The sequence below is a fragment of the Prenolepis imparis genome, unplaced genomic scaffold (genome assembly GCF_030444845.1).
Source record: "Prenolepis imparis isolate NDT839.2.m4 unplaced genomic scaffold, iyPreImpa1.0 SCAF_5, whole genome shotgun sequence".
Classification (NCBI taxonomy): domain Eukaryota; kingdom Metazoa; phylum Arthropoda; class Insecta; order Hymenoptera; family Formicidae; genus Prenolepis; species Prenolepis imparis.
The window spans coordinates 7,473,257-7,492,632 of NW_028141163.1; the positions used below are offsets into that span (position 1 = coordinate 7,473,257).

Genomic DNA, 19,376 nt, shown 5'->3' on the forward strand with positions numbered 1-19,376 from the left:
ACATGCATAAAAATTGTAGATAAAGAAAGTTGTGGACTTTGAAAAATTCGGGACGACGAGTAACAATTTTTATAGTGAATACTTGCATAGACAACTTGGGGAAAATTAAGCATCGGTGGTGATGGGGTACACGGACAACGGATTCCGGAAGGTCAAAGAATTCGCTCAAATTACGGTTGGCTCTACCTCGCAGAGCTGCTCAAATAGGAGGCTATTCTTTATTTTTCGGCTTTCTCTTTTCCACGCTATGGCTTTTTCCGTCTCTCCCAACATGTCTCGGATACCAATGCTTTTCGTGCAAAAGAAAGAAAGACTTGGAACGTCCTATAAAGGAAATTCCGCGAGCTAAATGAAACTATAAGAATATAAACGTAGTTTATTTACTAGGTAACAGCAATAATTGCGGGAAATAATTGCGGGAACTGTCAAGGTAACTCTCACTTAGATTAGAATTAGTTTTAGAAAGTGAGCCGGTAGAAAATATTGAAAAAAATGAATAAAATCATATATGCATAAATAATCCAAAACTTGATCTGTAATGATATTCTGATAAATACTACAATATTAAGCATTTTCTTTTAATCTTTTGATTACAGAAACAAAATTTTTTATTTTTAGTCAGGGCATCGAGTAATTTAACGTAAATTTACAATTTGCAATTTATAATTTTCTCGATTATATCTATCAACGAATTATATTGAAAAAATTATTTTAAAATTTGATTTCGTTTCCATTTATCAAACTATCAAAATGGTTTTAATTAAATTTGCCTAAAGTGATTCAAGCCAAAAAATGCAAACTAAATTAAAACGCGTCACTACGTCACTATAGTCAAGCGCGAAATTTCATATTTTCTACATGTTCTCTTTTAACTCAAATACTGCCTTCAATATTTTGATATGACAGAAATTGCCTCTTTTTTGTCCATTCGGCACACTGCAGATAATTGCCCATATATATCGTTTACGAGCGGTTTAAATATATATACAAGGCGATTCATATCGTGCCGCCCGGGTTTTCGGATGTGGCTTTGTTGGCGCCAAGCCACATCTGCACTATCACTTTGGAGTCATCGCTTAAATGATACCATATGCCATGTGCTCACAAACGATAAATAAATCTCGTTATACACAAATATTGTTTTTTTATTTATGATCGGAACAATTAAAATTAAAACCCGTTAAAACCATTTTTATCAAATTGCCGTAAGACAAACGATTGTATTATATTTTTGCGTTTACATCAGAAGAGTGATGTATTTATATATTTCCAAATTTTGTTTCATCGTAGAAATAAGTTAAAGTAAAGTAATGCATGTCTTCTGTTTTATTTATCTCGGATTAATCATATTAATTAAATGTACTTATGCACAATGATAACAAAATGCTATTTTTAAGATACAACAAGGATTACGTATTTATTTAACTTATCATTTTCAAAGAAAAGTTCAGAAAATCTTATGAATTTTATAATAAACTTTCTTTTACGTAGGTAATAGGTTCTCCGTTGGAGAGAAAAAAGAGAGAAAAAAGAGAGAAAAAGAGAATTCTCGTGGGAAAAATATTTTAATATTGTTTAACCTTAAGTAAAAAGTTTTTCGTCAAAAGAATACCTCTCGCTAAAGTACGTATAAGTGATTAAAAAGTGCAAGTGATGCATTTTATAAAGATCGCAAAAAATAAACGCAATCAGGACTGTTTGCCTGGATTTTCCGGTTCCGTGAAGGAGTAGAGGAAATATTTGTCGGAAGGTTGAGTAAAATATTGTATCGCGCGGCATAGCCACGAGAGATGATTAATCGTCTCTCATTTTAGAATTAATTACCGGCTCGGTCGGACATAATTATAGTTAACTCGGCGCTGATTACCGTACGAATGATGCAGCCGCCTGTTCCTATTTTAACGATTTGTAGCTACCTGATTCACGACTCAGCCCGAGCTGATGAACTCGTGCGAAAGTTAATTCGTCGATCCGATGCATCCGTCGCTCATACCGGAAATGGATAATCGGGTCGGTAATCACGTACGCGCGCACGGATTGCTCGTGCTACTTCGAATTCTAATTAAAAGTTAAACGGCTCCTATCAGGGCTAAATTAACATCTGCACAGGCAATCAATTCGTATTACCAACAAGTTCGTTAATTAAAGAACGAGGCATGAGAAACGAAGATTGGCAAAACTTGCCTGTAATTTTAGCTCTTTAATTCATCTGATGCTTTAATGATTCGTGATCAATCTTTTGAAAGTAAATTAAACAAATTTAGACTAGTATATATTGCACATTATATTAGATTAGATTTAAATATATATAATATTTGTTCATTTAACGACATTCACTCTTAATTGTCACCTTTACAAATTTATCTAGTAATTTGTACTAAATAAGAAATTTGGTTTATTAAATGTGCAGTCAATGCATTTGGTTCGCAAATGACTTGCATTAATTTTAGATCACTTCATTTGGTCTGATCGATGATGCACTGATCAAACTACGCGTAATTATCTAAACGGAACAGATTGAGGTCACTAAATCAGATTTGACATCGAGTGATGCGTCATTTAGTAGCGATAGCGTGATTGTCTTTAACGTAACATTTCATGTGCGGTCAATATTTCGAAATTGATCGAGAAAACATAATTATGGTACTAAAATCGAATTTAAGCGGACGACGGTGTATATCTTGTGTGCCTTTAAAGGAATATCCTTAACTGTAATTGTCTTGTGATTGTGTTGTACGGGTTGTTCAATCTACACACGCGTATATATACGTTATTCCGGAACAGCGGTTCTACTTTAGAAATTACTTTCGTAACATATTGCGGCGACTCGTCGCATTACAATGAAAGTTGGATGGCGTTCTTACTTTTCACGCAAGAAATCCCTGTCGGAAATACTTCGGCGGCACGACGTGAAATAGAAATAAGCTTCGCGCTTCGGAAAACTTTGAAAATGGACATTGCGACCGAGGTGAGATACATCGGGATACTTTAGAGAAATAAGATAGAAATATTCTCGTCGTTACGAAATTAAATCCTGCGGGCAAGCAGGAACTAAATCCTGCGAAAAGCAGAGATTGTATCGCGTGAAAGATTCGAAGAAACTTCTGTTGCGCTAAATCGAATTACCGATCTTAATAGATAAGAATGCAATTAAGGAAAATAAATGCACGCCCGTTAAATCTCCTGCTTTTTCACTAAAAGAGACAACAGAAATTTATTATCTCGAGAAGAATCTGTCGAAATAAGTGACGTACAAAATTATGAGGGACAAAAAGTCTGAATAATAAACGAACAAGCGGAAATATAATTATATATTATTATATATATACACGTGAAAATAAAGAATTGTTAAAGTATGTATATCTTACTCTGACAGATCATCGCAAAAAAATAAGCTTCTGGATATAAATATTATAAAGAGTAATTGACAAATTTTAAAGATTTTTTGTAAGAATAACAGAATAAAATATAAAAGATTTTATTATTATTTCATAATAAAATTTAAAAAATATGTTAGTAATACGTAATGTAAAATGATCAATAAATTGATGAGAGAAGAAAAGGATCGCCTCGCCACATGTTCTGTAACGCTTCGAAATTACATTTGCTGTGCTTTGATGGCAATAATTGCACGCACCATTTATGTGTACCTACTAGTAAAACTCGACTGCACTCACAGATATTGGGAATCGTTCGATCTCTGCGAAAACTACTCTGTAGTATTATTCGTATGCATTCTGTATATGTGTGATTAAATGTCTGTGTCTGGATCCAATGATCGTTAAGCTTCCCGAACGGATACAAGAACACGTCTCAATTTGCCTAATCAGTCAATAAATATAACAAACAAAAAGATTGATCTTACCTTGTATTCGTAATTTGTAACTTGTCAAACCCAAAGACTTTGAATATTTAAAAAATAAAGATTTTAGCAAAGGAAACTTATTTCGATGTATCCGCAAATAAAATAAATTATAGCGAACTTTTTTAGATCTTCATTCTTATACAGAGAGACTCTGAGAGAAAAAATTGTGATCTTTCAGGAAAAATAAACTGTAAATAGTACATGTAGCAACTTTTCTCCCTGTACTAATAACTCAAAAAGGGCGATTTTTTATTTATGTCATTGTTACAGGAAATAAGCGATATATCTTTTTATTAGAAAACATATGATTGATTAATAAATTATTTATTAATCAATCATGTTTTTTAATAAAAAGAAATATGCACATAAAGAGAATTTTCTCTTACAATTTACTGAAAATCATGGTAATCGTGGGACAATATAATATGGAAAGAATTTTATGAGAATTTCTCTGATTAATATTTATTACAATAAAAAATAATAATATCTATCACAATAAAATATAAAATATGTTTGATTAATTTTATTAAACTGCATAGTAAAATTAATCAAACATGTTTTATATTTTATTGTCATAGATATTATTATTTTTATTGTGATAAATATTAATCAGAGAAATTCTCATAAAATTCTTTCCATACCATATTGTTTCACAATTACCATCATTTTCAGGGCAAATTCTAAGAGAAAAGTTTATCCGTGATACATATTATTGTTTTTCATCATACGGGATTTTAAAAAGTCTTAATGCCTGATGCAAGTGACAAATAATAAATTAAATAAGTTATAAATCGCTCACCTTACGGTTGTTCCGCTGTCATCTGATGCCTTCCGGGTTATCTCTTCATTATCTTTAGTTCTTCTTCATGTCACTAACTCGCGAAGACACTTACTTATAATCACACGAGCGTTAATCGGCAAAATTCGAGGCGACATTTTACATGGCACTCCTGGAATTAATCGATATAATTACTAATACGTATTTAAAAATATAATTTTATTAAATTATAATAAAAAAAAAATACAATTTAAACAGTCATGCACAATGCTACGCATAATAATACGTTTAATATACGAAAGTTATTTTACGTGTTATTCGCCGTGGCAATATTATTTCTGTTACTAATAAATATTTTACGCTTATATCTCTTAAGACAAATTTACTATTTCACATATTAACGTAAATGAATAAATAAATCCGTGTTCGAACGGAACTACTATAAACAATCGACGTGAGATAATTAATAGAGAGGATTTTTAAAAATTAAAATGCGATAAATCATCAGGAAAATAACCGTAATCGAAATGTAATATTGTAATTCTAATAGATTTCCACAGCAAAAAGTTCGCGAAATATGCAATTGCAGGTTAGAGATACATACCTCTATTATTAATGCATTAGTGTAGATGATTTCGATATATATATATATAAACGTCTTTTGATTACTTGAATCAAATAACTGCACGCGCGATAATCTTACGTGTCGGTTATTACGAATTAATCAAACGCTTAAACCGATAACTGTAATTAATATAGAGAGCGATCGCGTTTCGACTTTCGACCGACAAGGTGTTATACACATGTGCATCGTGACGTTGGCCGCGCTCGCTCGAGTCGCGCCGCGCGAATGACGTCACGTCTCGTCAAGGTTAAGTCGCGCGGTAGTTCACTCATCTAGTAGTTTCGTCATTCGTGTGGCGCGACGTCGGCCGACAGGTAGTGGCGCTGCGTGCGTGGTACATTGTCTTGCGATCACACACATTCCCGGTAATTATTACAATTAACAATTATTGATTGGAGTAATTGATTAATATTGGCGATGAACTCTAGCATACGATTATCGTGCTCGCGACTCTGTAATTCTATTAATGTGATATGTGTATTTTTCGCGGTGTTTTTGCGCGTTGGAAATCGTATCACAATTGGCAATAAAATTTCAATTATATTTTGTACTGTATTCTATATATCGATTATATCCCACGATAGATTCGATTTGTAATGACAAATTTATTTATTTAGATATACTTACATTATAATATGCGAAGTAATAAAATCGTCTTGAGATATAACGCAGTGAATTTCACCAAGTAGATGAACGGCGTGAAATTAGCAGAGTGGCCAACTGACATGAAACTATTCATGACATTCATAGATACATGTAAATGCTTGGTTTGGCCACCCTGCTAATTTTAACTAACCGGTGAAATTAGCCCTAAGAATATGTTAATGACAGGGAGAACATTGCCGCGCGCATGCGCGACAAGTAACGCGTGAATTTGGCAGTTTGATTTTAATATAGCAAACGTATTATTGTGCCTGGCGTTGTGTGATCGTAATGTTGGCATTTTTTTCCATCATAAAGAGAGCGTTTTGCTTGACGTTATTTTCACTTCAAAGCGCAAGATTGGTCCATCAAACGTTTCGAAGTAAAAATAGCGTGAAACTGAGTGTACTTAATATAATAAAGTTTGAAAACGCGTGTCAATGTAATTAACGTCGACAGTGCCATGTAAAGTGCTGCGCAAATTTTGCCGAATAGTACTCGTGTAATTATATAAGTGCCTTCGCGAGTGAGTGACATAAAGAAGCAATTAAAGAGAAAAGGAAAGGATCTCTAGAAGCATCAGGTGACGGCGGAACAATCGTAGGGTAAAATTATTTCATTTATTATTTGTTATTTGTATAAGTGATAATTCATTTATCTCCGCAGTAGTATTTATTTTAAATTACTGTAAACTGTAATCCATATAAAATATTTGAGATTTTATTATATATTATAATGCTTAAAATAGAGATTTTTAATAAAATAATTATATCAATCAATATTTTTATATAAATATAAATGTATAAAGTATTTCAATATTGCTTACTTAAAATATAATTATATATAATATTTAGATTATTTACATAAAATTATATCTAAATAATACATAATATTATAAATTTTATTAATATATAATGTTATATATTTTATTAATATATTATTAATATTATTTTAATATTATTTTATTAATATTATTAATATTATTATATATATAATATTATATATATTATATATGGTATAATACATATATAATATAATAATATAATTTATATAAAATATAATTTATTTTTCTTATTTTACAGATTAACAATACATGCTATGTATGACTTCACTATTGTACATCATATCGGTGAGTACTACATTATTTTTTTATTTTAAAATTTCAGAATAAAATTAATTACAAAAATAATGTCAGATATGTTTGTATATAAACAAATTCGCAAAATATTTTGCTAAGAATCAGATCTGAAAGAACATGCTACAATCTAAAATTTTTGTATGTATCTGTGTATATTAAAAATTTCTGGCAGTCGTTTCTGTGTTTTCTGTGCTAAAAAATACAAGTACTATTGCAATTTTTAATTTTTTATGATAAAAAGATATAATTTGCTAAGAATCAAAGCTTGAAAAAATTCTGTATATTTAAAAATACTTGCGTGTCTTGTTGTTCATATACGTAGATAAAATTCCTTGATTGTTCCTATATTTATACCAAAATATTCTGTAGAAGCGTTGTAATAGAGAAAAAATAGTTTGCCAAGAGTTAAGATCTAAAAATGACATGTATGTGGTCAGCTAAAAATTTTCACTTATATATATATACATATGTACATCAAAAATTTCTAGTGGTCTTTCTTGTGGTTTGTGAGAAAAAAATGCAAATACTACAGTAATTTTAATATCTTCATAAAAGAGAATAATTTACTAAAAGTCAGGACTTAGTTCTATTCAGTTTGAAATATTTATCGTAGATTTACATATATGCTTAAAAATTCGTCATCGTTTTCTTTGTGTTCCCTGCAAAAAATATTTATTAATAAATTTTATTTTGCTTTTATTAAAAAGATGAGAAATTATAGAGATATATATAATAGTAAAGACAATTTTGGTCTTCACTATACATATAATTCGTGATATTTAGTATCATGAATTTCTCTTTTAAAATCTCTCATTTATATGTCATTACATTATGATTATAATTAAATTACACTATTACAATATGAAACTGGAATAATCATAATCTAACTACAGTGAGCATCATAATATTAAGTAGTCATATAAATGAGATATTTTAAAAGTGAAAGTTATGACAATAAATGTCACTTCTCATGAATTATGGTGAAGTTGAATATCATAATGTTGTCTCGTGAATTATGCTGAAGCTTGAATATCATAATGTTGTAGTACTAGAAATCAATAATATCAATTATTACTCTATATAATATAACATAATATTACGTAAACTAATGGTTCTGTTATATAGAATTTTGAGTTAACACAATTAATGTTGTACATACATCTTATATAATCTCCATATGTTGCTACCACTCAACATTTCACAGAATACGATCAGATAGCTTTTCAATACCGCGATATCGATGACGATACGATTCCGGTTTCAGAGAAACTTGTGTCGCTATACACAAAGGCATTGCTATGTGAGGATGGGTTTCTAACTTGAATAGAATTCTGTATCGACTAAATCCTTGGCCTACTTCGGGATCAGTTCCTTCTCTTTTCCAGGGTTTTAACCTCGCGTCAAAATTCGCGAAAATTTATTGGTCCATGTACCTATGACTTTCCACGAATCGTTTTCTGTGCTTTCTTATCACAAAGCCCTGAGAGAAAGAAACGGGATCTGAAATGCTCCGTTACCAACGGGTCAATGATTGTACGCGTTATATACATCCCTAGAAAAGAAAACTATCAATCGTGAAACTCGATTGAGTCCTAATCCGTGCGATCATGGGAAAAGCACAATAACTAACGTATTTACGAGAGAAAAAAAAAGAGAAATAAGAAACCTTTTTATACTTTCTTGACATATAATCAGAAAAAGATGACCAGTGGTTGTATCAATTATTAATGTTTAATTGATTGCATCAAAATTCAATACTGCTCTCTATACGTTTGTAATATCAATATCATAATAATTATGTGTGTATATATATATATATATATATTTATATGTATTATATATGTATATACACACACATAATTATTATATAATTATATGTATATATAGGAATATAATATAGCTCATTATTAATTTATATACTATATGAATAGAACAATAACATTGGGTTGACATCTTCTGTTTAATCGATACACACACAGCATCGACAAATTATATATTATTTTACATATTATTACAATGCTTTCCTTAATTATTTAGTTAAACGAACAATGTGTCTCTTTGTTATACCTCAAGAGAGAGAGAGAGAGAGAGTTGCTTGTTTCTATTTTATATATAATTTCATATATAATATATTACATAATTTTTTCATTTTATGTTGATTTCGCATTTTGCTGTTATTTTACTAAAAATATTATACAAATATAGAAATATACGACAGAATCTTTTGCATATTGCAACTGCCATAGCATTATGCATATTAGAAGACAACGAAAAGAAATCTCTTACAAATGAGGATTTTTTCTGACATCTCGTTAAAGCAAAATATTTCCCGTTTTTATCGATGTTTGTGCTATGCGCTTGAATATACTACATATTAAAGAGAAAATGCTAAAAGAAAAAAATATTCGAGAAGAGAAAAAGATGATTATAGAAATTACGTTTTAGGTATTATTGTTTTTACGTTGGTATCATTATTTTTATAAAAAATGCGCATTTTCTTGTTAAGGAAAAATTGACTCTAAATTAGGCAAAGAATTTATTATTAAAAAGACATTCGATGATTTTTTAGGATATTCTGTATTATGCAAGTAATAAATTAATGAAAGAAAATGACAGTATACATTCGAAGGTAAGAATTAAAAATAATTGATTGTGTGTTCGATTTAATTGTTTTTCTTTTAAATGGAGCTAAAAACATATAAAGAATTACAAAGTTGAAACTTTAACTTTGCTGCTTTTTAACAGGTATATCCAATAAATAATATTTTTTTAAAATCAGATTACGAACGAATGTCCACGGTAAACGATCGTGACAAATAGTTATACACGCGTACAGATTATGTTTGTGTAGAGAGTTTTCGGAAAATGTACGGGAATCTTGATATTGCATCACGGATTGTATTCATCAATATCGGCCGATTTGTCAGAGCAGCAATATCGTATCATTCGTATCTCCGTATTTTAACGGGGATACCTCGATAAACCCTTTTCAATTTATATGCGCGAGTTTTTGTAGGGTTTCTGGATCAACGTAGCGAGAGCAGATAAGTGCTCAACGCAATTGAAACAGAACCCAATCGCGCCCGCAATCGACAAAAGGTAAAGTTTATAATCGCACGGATAGTCATTGCAACAGTTTCGAAATTAACCGATGGAATTCATTTAATGCACAAGTTGCAACCGCGCCGTCGACACAACTTCGAGGATACGTTTTCTAAAATTAAATGCGCATTCAGATGTTGTTAGTTTGGAAAATTTTCACGAAACAATCCGGAATGTTCGCGCGAATCGAATAAATTGTAATCATTGCGATTTATAGTTATGAGAATAATCTACATTTGAATCAATAACTCGATTGCGTAACGATCTTCGCGTTTAATTAATTCCGCGATAATGGCTATAAATATAATTGTACGTTCAACATCATAAACCTGTCGCGCGTATTTAGTAAAGATTTATTACATCATATTAACTTGCAATAAATGTGATGTAAATCTTTTTCTCTCTCTCTCTCTTTAAAGAAAAAAAATTACAAATATTTTATAATAGATATTTAGTATATACAGTTAAATCTTTTTTAAAATAGAAGGACGAGAGTTTTACAATTAATTTTTTTTTTTGCGTAACTGAAAAAAAGGAGAACTTAAAAACGTCCGAAAATTTGAAATCTAATAAAATATATGAGGTTTCGCAAGTTTCTCTCAGGTTTGCTTTTGTATATATTTGTATGTATTTCTTTCTTTGTGTAAAATTGAAGTTGATCTTTGTCCAACGAACTGCCTTAGGCATTGCAAATTATAAGAGCCTGAACATCTAGCAATTGTCATGAAATAAGTTTCAGAGGATGCAAATTATAAAACTTTTTCCTTTGTTTAATTTAAATTTTACCTTAAGAGAATTCTTATTTACGGATTTATTATAAAAATATATACAGCTGTATATATATCTATAAAATATATTAAAAGCAAAAGATATATGCAAGAAAAATATATATAAAAAGATAAACAAGAATACAGGAGTAGTCTCGTTTCTCTCTGTATATACGTTCTATATACATAACATGAATTTTTATAAATCAAAGGATATGAAACTAACATAAAGGAAAAATTGTTAAATATAAAATAGAAAATACTTTCTTACAAAAATATCACTATTATACTGCATATCTAATGTAATAGTTCAGTAGAATAGATGACAGTTTCCAAAGCACGATAATTATTATCACGTATCATAGTATATTGCATTTTATTTCTTACACGTATCAGATGCATCTATAATAAATTGTGAGGAATCTTTGTATTTCGCCGATAAATTTTTACTCAATGCAGAATTGAGAGAAGAAAGGAATTTTCATGTTCCTTTTATACTCCTAAAAATCTTCGTTATTATATATCGGTTTCTCTCAAAAGATCTTAAACTCCATAATGGCAACCCGGGTCTCTTGTGTACAACAGTTCCACTCACCCCATAGAGTCCAAAGAACGGCATAGTAAACGGACGAGGGTGAATAAAGCATCGACGGTATATCGAGTGAGGGAAGGAACTTATCGCGAGATACTTAATTTCATCGGCTCGACCATGGTAAAGCGCGGTAAAGCGCGGCGCACACGCGATAAATCAGACGTAACGGTCGTAAGCAGCTTCCCGGAAAAATCCCTCGCTGTACAGAGCCGGTATATCGAGTTGACCTTTTTGCTGGGAAGATATATTTTCCAATTTCCGAATGACGTCGCCCCCGGGGGCAAAATCTCAGCGCGACCGGATAATAGAAAGCGAGTTTCTATATCCGCGAGTTGCTAAGAGCCCGCCGTTTAAGTCGTGAGATCAGACGGTTACTGATCCATCTTGGCTTTACCGTAACAGTGTAAGTACTGAAATAAAAACCGGGAATCAAGTACCTTGTAAGTTACTTTAAAGAGAGAAGCCGACGTTTATCTAGCGTTTATAACTGAATTTAGATAAACACCCGAGACAGCATAAATGTTATAGCTTTATTTGTTAAATATAATCTGGTTTATTTAATATAAAGAAAAAGTTAACTAAAAAATAAATACAAAATATATATCTAAAATGCAGTAAAACTTAAATTAGATCGGTTATGAAGATCATAATTCTGTCTAATCATTTCTGTGTATATACTCTTCATTATATTTAATACCTTTAAAATGCCGTTTCATTAATTCTTTGTCAATATTTAGATAATTATATTAGCAAATTATTAATCTTAAGTGAGTTATTTCAAACTTTTTTAATTTTTATATGAATACGATGAATTGCAGATTAACTGTAATTTAAAAATTATCACACTTGCACGCACACTTCAATATATGCACGTAAAATTTTAAAAACTTTACAAAAACTATCTTTAAAATTATCGTAATCAGCTTTAAGACTTAATTAAAAAAACATATTCTCTTTCATAAAACAAAATGCGTGATGGATCGAAACGGAAAAAGTTAAAAGATTAAGCTAAAGTTCTAAATTAATAATAGAAAAGCAGATTACAAAATAATAAATCAAATTCTAATTAAATATGCATTTTAATATTTGAATGCAAATGCGAGATTTATAATTTGGGATTAATAAATTAAATGTATAAAGTTCATGTTATATCACACAAAACAAAAAATTTATCTTTTCTTTTTATTTAACTAATTTATTTGTATTTAATTAGCTAAATAAATTATAAAATTTCTACATTTCGATTTTCTGACTTGCAATTAACTTTAGAAAGGAAATAAGGTTGAGCACGGTAATAAAAATTAAAACAACTCGTGCATGAGTTACAGCATTCAGAAAATCTATCGATAAAGATATTAGATGATATGAGAAAGTACGAATTTTATTTTTGCATTCATATCAATGGAATTCGAGTATTGCGTATAATTAAGGTATGACGGATAAAAGCGATTCATGTGCAGATTCTATATATAGAGTCTATTAGAACGTGAAACGATGCATGTATATAACGATGACAAGAAGCGAAGTAACTTGTGATTAATTAGCCCTATCGTGGTAAATGACACAAATCCCAAAGGACGTCAGGAGAGGAAATCGCTCTCGATGACACGATTTCAAATTTGATAAAAGCTGAATAGAGCGTGTCTGGTATAAAGGAAAAGAGAATGAGGCGAGATACTAAAATGCAGTGTACGGACATGGCAAGGGAAAATACCACGAAAAGGCGGACTCCTTGTTTTATAAAGAGAGAGGAACGTGTTGCAAAGTATGGAAATATCCGCCGGGGATTTGAAGTTCAGTAGAGCATTAATTAAACTACCTCGCTAATTTCCGGAACTTATAAACCGACAGTTTATTAATTTCTCTCGCGTTTAAAGGAATAAGCGCGGTATCGAAGTTTCTTGCTCGGATGATTTTCTATGCCATGTAATTGTACGTTGATTTCATTCACCAAGAAAGAAAATCGAGATGGAAATCTGCGAATTCTTTTATGGAAAGTTATTCAATGGACTTTGTACTTGATTGTAAATTTCATCTTAAAATTGTAAAAGAAAGGTTCTCTCTTGTGATATTTTTTAAAGATTTTTCACAATTCTCAAGACAAAATCAGAATATTGTCGATATGTTTTCACTCGTGTTACTAGCAAGGTATCATATTTCATAGTTAAGGATAATTTGGCGTAGATGCTAAGATCTGGTACGAAGAGAGAGAGAGAGAGAGAGGGGGGGGGGGATTGAATATATCATATTTATCATTATCGAATCTCATTAAAGTCATAATGACGTGAACCCTTTCAAGTTATTATGCCATTTTATGCGTTCATTAAACAAACATTGATGAAATTTAACTAATTCATACATATGTACGCATATACATGCATACATACATACATACATAGATACATGGTGTTTCAAAAAGATGTTAAAAAATTTGAAGGAAAATTTTCCAGGTCAAAAACGAGAAAAAATTTCTTAACATGTGCCCAGAAATGCTTCGTTTCGGAGATACAAGGTGTTGAAGAAAAAATTAAAAATAGTGTTTTTCCCAAGTATCTCTTTAAAATAAATGTCTGCAATTTCTTTGAATGGTGCATCTAAGCAACTATTTAGTCTTAATAGAAAATTAATTTCTCAATAAAGTGGTACTTTTAAGGGTAAAATTGAAAATTTTGTTTTGAATTACCTAATAAATACCTAAGAAATACCTAATAAAAAGCTTCATTAGTAATTTTAGAAAATTTTATTAATGAAAATAATAATAACAGTAATTCTGCAGAAAATAAACAAAAACAATTTCCAAACGTAAATGAACATAAACGTACGTGAACATAAAAATCGAATTATCTCGAAAGCGATTGTTCCTAGCGACTTTAGACAAAAGTATTTCTTTTGTCTAAAAAATCTAAAAATTATGACAATGAGAGCAAAGTAAGCAAATTTGCAAAGAAAAAAATATGGACAAAAAAAGAATCGTCATCTCTTATTTTTCAACAACTTTTCTTGAGATGAAAATTACTCATATAACTTTCTACTAATATTAGACATTCTTGAAATTTCAATTTTTAATAACAGTTATCATTTTATTCGCGAAAAGTACTTTTTTGATCACATCTTTCAGGAGTCATATTTCAAAAGAATAGAAGCATTTTTGGACACATTTATATAAATTTCTTTTCTTGTATTGTGTGTGACCTGAGAAATCTCCGTTTAGATTTTTTGAACATTTTTTAAAACATCCTGTGTATATATTTATGTATATTTGTATTTATGTATGTATATGTGTAATAGCTTTAAAATAAAATTTAAGTAATCACAACAAATACAAATTATAATCTTGCCATTAATAGTTTCAGCTTTGCGAACTAGCGATATCATTAACGTTACATGCTGATATTTTACTATTTGAGTTTAATATTTGGTGCGTATATAATTTTCACTGACCCATATCTAACGTAAATATATACATACTTCAAACGAAAGTAAAGGTATGTAACTAAAAGTAAAGGAAAGGATTAACTTCACGATTTTGGATACTGAATAATTTAACGAATATCTTTTTTTTTTATTTTATGAAAGAGATAAACACTTTCTATATATACATTTAACCAATTTTAGCATTTACATGTTTTGCTATTTATATATTTGTATATATATTAATTTTTTTCATTTCAATTATATATCTCTTTCTCTTATCTTCAACAAATAATTTGACATATCTCTGCATATCACATATATACACTCATCACAAATTAGTAGAAGTATAAATTAATAATTCACAACTAATTCAAAAGCTAAAAAGAAATGACAAATTTATAAGTACCTGCTTTGTGTACATATTACATAGTTTACGCTAAACTTGTATCAAATACTGATATTAGTCTAATATATAATTCAAATTTATTTTACTTTATATCAAATTTTTAATTATTTTTTATTTTAAAAAATAAAGTTGCTTTTGGCTTTTTTGAAACAATTTTTAATTTAATCTGATTATCTTCTTCATTTTGCAATTATGTTTTCAAACACAAAAACCGTAAAATATCGACATCATAATTTATAAACTTCATAAACTTATCCTCTTAATTTTCGAATATATAATAGATTACACTTGACTAATTGATCATGACACGTAAAAGTCATATCGAACGATACTACTATCGCCTGCGAGGCACATTCGATATCCGTATAGGTGTACTATCAGGACCATAATACCTTGCTCGTGTATATAGGGCATCGTCTGATTGAATATCATGATACACAGCTTCCGGCAATTAGCAATGCCCGGGTATGTTCATCGAAAATTTAGATTAAGGTAAATACCGAACTTGGTAATATCTCTGAAACTTAGTCACGGTAATTTATTAACGGACTCAGGCAGACGAGGGAGGAGTAAATCCTCTAAATATGTGAATCGATGATTACCGAGCTCACAAACTATGACTACATCTCCGGATCTTCGCTATTTCCTTCTATCACGTAAATATATCGCGCTTGTACACTATCGTATTATGATTTATAATCGAAAGAAGAGAAAATGATGATAATATTTTTCATTTTGTCGAAATGTTCCAAGTTACGAATATATTTGATAATTTAGAATGTCCTCTTTTTTTCTTTCATCTTGAAATAATTGCAATTTATTATTTACAAACAATTATATAATGATGATGTGGTTTCGACAATCACATTTCATGATTCCGATATACCGATTATTAATGACATATTTTGAATGCCAATCTTTCGCGTGCTAAACTTCCAAGCGCGATTTCATTGCATAATTCGAGAGCGAAAATTCGGATCGTATTAATTAAAATGCATACGAATCAAAATGCATATGGATGGATTTACATAAACAAGTATACAACCAGTTTATTGTGTATTTCGTGTATATATATGTATCTAACGCGTTCTCTCTTCCCTCCCCCTTCTCTCATTCTCTCTTTTTCTTTCTTTCCCTCTGCCAAACCTAACGAAAAACGGACACATTAATTCCGACGCGGTGACACAAAGTTGCGCTGGTCATTGTGTTGCAGCCAACCAAACGGGATATCGTGGTCAAACAGATTCGTCGACACGTAGCTCACGTCACCGCGTCCTGTCACCTCCGATCCATCCCCTGCTCTTCTTTTGCGTCGATTCCGACACGAAGCGCTTCACTGTGCGGCGAAGCGAGAGTGCACGAAACCGCACACGGGGGTAATTTTGCGTAACTCACCGCCGCACATCCCGACCTGCTGGGCTTGTCACCACTGGCAGAGAAAGATTTCTGGCACGCGATGTTCTGCGCAACCCACATTTTCACGGGCTACTCGCAAATTTTGCCGCGTAAAATGCGATCAAAAGATTCGATTAATCGTTCAATCGGCCGCCTTCTGATATCAGCCAAATTGTGTTATCCTAAATGTAAAATATTGAATGTGCCTAACGCTGTTTTATATACTTTAAAATAATAAATGTATATTATTATTATTTTTTGTACGCGCGAAAGAAAATCTTTAAAATAATATTTGAGATATTATTTAGAACATACTCATACCTACATATAGTTACAAAGAAACGAAAGAACATTCCTTTTATAATTTTTTCATATTTTTTAGGACATTATGTAAAAAAAATTACAGAGAGAAAGAGAATAAAACAATTTAAAAAATTAAAAAATTAAATTAAAATTTTTAAAGCACATTAATATCAATAGAAAAAAAAATATTATTTTCCGAGACAAATATTAGAATTGCTGCTATCGATTACATGGATATCGGTACGTGTTTGTCAGAGAACAATATGTCTCTGCAATATGCAATGCGGCAACTATAATCGTCTCACGGTAATAACCGTCGTAATGTTACAGATGTGCCATCGTTATGTATTATTGCTGTTGAGAGATGATCTAATCGTTTCGTTGTAATTGATTCTCTAAATTACCTCGACCAGCTGACGCTGTCGGGAAGTAGCGTTACAACGACGTTATCGTGTTATCGTGATTACATGTACATATGATTCTACCTCTCTCTCTCTCTCTCTCTCTCTCTCTCTCTCTCTCTCTCTATTACATTGCCTTTATCATTCGGAAATAATCGGAAATGTGCAGGTGTTTCTTATCATCAGTAATTTCCGATGCAGTTAACGCGATCCTCTCAGACCTGAATTACACATATAAATAAATTACATCGAGCAAACAAACCATAATTATTGATTATTACGTTTGTAGAAATTTTTATCGAATTGTTATCGTTGCCATAATTGCATTATTTTTACTTATCCGTTACAAGTAAAATCATATTATTGATTGCAAAGAGCTTCTCTTTGGAGATATATATTTTCTCTCTCTATTCTATTCATCTCTTTATACTAGAATTTCATTCGATTGAGAGAGACTAAACGATACAAAGCAAATCCTTCTATCTTATGTATTGTGCGTCCATCTTTTCTCGTTTATTTCTTGTCGGAAAGTGAATACACACATTTCTGTTAAAACACATACGCTAAATCAAGATACAATCAGGTTAAGTCATGTTAGAAAAAAGAGCGGAATTAACCGAAGTTAGTTGAATTGCCCTGAACTATCAAATTCCAGACAATCTGGTTCCCTTTATGATTGTTTGACGGTAGGTCAGTGATTAGAGCGGATAACAGCTTTGTTGTTTTGTTGTTTTGGCACTCGCCGCGAGGCATTTGCGTTTATTTAACTTCCCTTTCAAGCACAACCATCTCCATATAGTCATCTCATACCATTCTTTTATTTTGCTATTTTTTCGCGATAATCTTTTCCTCTTTTGTACAATTTCTATATCTTTTTTTTTTTTTTCTTTTCGTTGCTGTGATATACAGCTTTTACCTATATTCTAAATTCAATACTTTATAATCAGTTTTATTATAATCTTATACACTTATATTTTCTTAATTATATGTATATAAATAATCGATCTTCCGATAAATAAATAAATGGCTTATTATATATATATTTTTTTTTTCGTCATTCTTAAATTTTTTTTTATTTTTATTGTTATTTTAATTTTTAGTCTTTGTTTTACAATCTTTGCAAATTAATACAATATTATATACAGTAATAACAAAAGCTATATATATGTATACAGTAATATTTCTTTTGTGTAAGTCAATCTAAGAAGATTTATAAATCAAAATATATAAGATTATACATTTCATTATTCTATACATTGTATTTCATTCTATTTTTCTCTATTCACTCGTTCGCCCTATTTTCATCGTGCATCTCGAGAATAAATTTGGTCTAGTCGTGAAAAGCATTTTCGGTAACCAAATCTACCTAACAAAGACTAAGCGCAACTGTGACTTGTCACACAAAATTAATTTCAAAGTACTAGCGACTATTATCAACTACTATTACCAGCAACTATTACCAGCTAATTGGCTTTTCCTAGAAAGCCACATAATTATAGAAATGGAAAAGAACATGACAAGACGTGTATTACAGTTTCTGTAGTTTGAAAACTGAAAATAATTAACATCTACAAATTTAATTTAAATTATTTTATATATATATATATATATGTATATATATATATATATATATATATATATATATTGTATATATGTATAACATTATATGGATATAAGTGGACATGGATATATTGCAACCTTAAAATCATCTTGTAGCCGGGAATTTATTGCGGGACCTATTTTATTTCGAGTTACTGCTTTACTTTTTGAAATTTTTATATTTTAATTTATTTTAATTTTATGTTTTGCAGTCTTTTTGCTCATCTAGTTGAAATATTAAAAAAAAAACTTTCTATAATTTTGTTAAATCATTAAATTGTATATTCCATAAAAAATACTTTTAATTTTATTCTTTTTTATATGATCTCTTTCTTCATAAGATTTTTTT

At 30.3% G+C, this 19,376-nt stretch overlaps 2 protein-coding genes across 10 annotated transcripts in view; one reads left to right on the forward strand and one right to left on the reverse strand.

The window, feature by feature from the left end:
* The window catches only part of Kair1d (Kainate-type ionotropic glutamate receptor subunit 1D), a 384,639-nt gene that overhangs the window by 153,489 nt on the left and 211,774 nt on the right, over positions 1–19,376 (reverse strand). The window lies entirely within an intron of this gene.
* Positions 6,301–19,376, forward strand: part of Notum (palmitoleoyl-protein carboxylesterase notum) — a 209,316-nt gene continuing 196,240 nt past the window's right edge. The window contains exons 1-2 of the mRNA XM_083039013.1: positions 6,301–6,515; positions 6,993–7,039. The gene's annotated coding sequence lies outside the window, so the exon portion shown is untranslated. The remainder of the gene's footprint in view (positions 6,516–6,992; positions 7,040–19,376) is intronic.